Source organism: Dipteris shenzhenensis, chromosome 3 (genome assembly GCF_047967505.1).
Source record: "Dipteris shenzhenensis isolate YYH24624 ecotype China chromosome 3, Dip_SZ_1.0, whole genome shotgun sequence".
NCBI lineage: Eukaryota > Viridiplantae > Streptophyta > Polypodiopsida > Gleicheniales > Dipteridaceae > Dipteris > Dipteris shenzhenensis.
In genome coordinates, this window is record NC_141598.1 from 39,519,900 (window position 1) to 39,522,178 (window position 2,279).

Sequence of the window (2,279 nt, forward strand, 5' to 3'; positions counted from 1 at the left end):
AGCAAGGAAGATGGATCAGAGAAAAAGAATGAAATGCAAGTTAGATGAAGAAGAGTGTTTTGAAATAGCTAGAGTACAATCACATAAACTATTCTGATGTTTGTACAAATGAAATTAGCATCCTCTTCAAAGAAGATGGGTTCTAAGGTAATAGAGTAAGTGCTATGTGACCCATGCATCAGGGTATACAGGGGTGCAAAATGCAAGAGCAACACTTCTTCTAGCTCTAAAAGAATCACTACAAATCCTAAAGAATCCCAAATCTAGCAATGAACTTTGTTGGGTGGAGTGAACAACGGAAGCAACAGGAGACGGAGGCAAGAAGCAAAACGTGCTGCTGAAGTTGTATTACGGAAGTTATAAAGAATACAAAAGATACACCTAATATAATAAAACCCTAACTGGGTGTCATACATGTACTAGGTGTCCCAACTGGAACTAGTACTAAGTGTACCATAGGTCCTAACTGATAATATCTAGGCCTACAAGGCACATACCAAGGAATGAGTGACACCTATGGATAGCCCATAGAGTGGCCTACAAACCCCCCTCGACGGTATGGGCTGAAGTATCCTGGAAACATCTCAAGATACCTGAAAGACTAGGTCATGGTTGCACAAATTCATCCAATGTGGATATAGCAACCTATGACTATACAGAGAAGGCAGATCACGTAACAAAAGGGACCAAGTGTAAAGCTTGTCGAAAAGCTTCAAACTTAGGCCACAGAAGAGCCTTAGTGAATAGAGCTGTTTAACCAATCAGAAGATCTGCAAGTAATTTCTGTAGCCAAACACACTCTACTGTAGCTGTGAAAGCTGCATTGTACTCAGCTTCACAACTAGATGTGGCAACTGTAGCCTACTTCTTGCTAAACCATGAGATGCATGAAGAACCAAGCACAAAACAATTGCCACTGTGGGATCTGCGTGTATCCTGGCAACCAGCCCAATCAGTATCAGTGAACCCGTGCAGGATAAGTGAAGTATCAGCCCTGTAGAGAAGGCCCAAGTATTGCGTGCCTTTGATGTACCTGAAGACACGTTTCACTGCATGCCAATGGTGATGAGTGGGACTGTGCATGGATCTGCTCAACTGAGAAACCACATACTGTAAGTCTGGTCGAGTATGACATAGATAAAGCAAACAACCAACTACCTACTGATAGGAGGTAGCATCACATGGACCACTGCCATCTTCAGCAGAGAAATGAAAACCAGTCTCTAATGGGGTGGAGACAGGTTTACAATCTTCCATCTGAAATCTATGTAGAAGCTGCCCAATGTACTTCGATTGTGACATCACAATTCCCCCCTCAGATCAAGCAAATTGAATGCCCAAATAGTATTGCAACTGGCCAAGATTAGTCATTGAAAAAGACTGCTGTAATTCCTACTTGAAATCTGCAATTTTCTCAGGATGTGGCCACTGAGAATCATATCATCCACATAGAGGATCAAAATCAACAAATCTTCCCCCCTCTTGCGGATATATAAAGTAACTTCTGTAGGACTATTCTGAAAGCCAAGGCTGAGCAAATGAGTGTGTATCCTATCATACCAAGCCCTAGGTGCCTGCTTCAATCCATATAAGGCTTTCTTAAGCCGACATACCTTGCGTTCAGACCCTTCAACCTCAAAGCCTGGAGGTTGAGCAACATAGACTTCCTCTGCCAAAAGACCATTGAGAAATGTTTTTATATCCAACTGATGCACCTCCCAATTATTATGGGCAGCCAGGGCAATAACACATCTAATGGTGGTGATGCGTGAAGTAGGAGCAAAGGTCTCTTCATAATCAATGCCCTCTCTTTGAGCATAGCCTTTGGCCACAAGACGGCGGGCTTTGTACCTGTCAACTGAACCATCAGCTTTTCTTTTTACCTTGTATACCCACTTAGTCCCTACTGCATGTTTGCCTGCAGGCAAGTCACATAACTCCCATGTTTTGTTTGCATGAATGGAGTGTAATTCATCCTGCATGGCTTTCATCCACAATTCATTTGAGAAAGCATCTTTGTGACAAACAGGCTCCTCATCAAATGTGATAGCAATCAATGCATGAGCAACCGAGTTTGCCAAATCTCTTTTGGCTACAGCTCTCGTACGTGCCTGCAAAGGAGCATCAAGTTTGTTGTCCTTCAGAGTTTCAAAGAGCCAACGAGGAGCTCTTTTAGGCTGTCTAATATCAGCCAATTCTTGCTCTACTGCCTCTTCCACAATGTCCTCAGAAGCACATGGCATCTGTGTCAAAACATGTGGCTGTCCGGATTGTGTAGT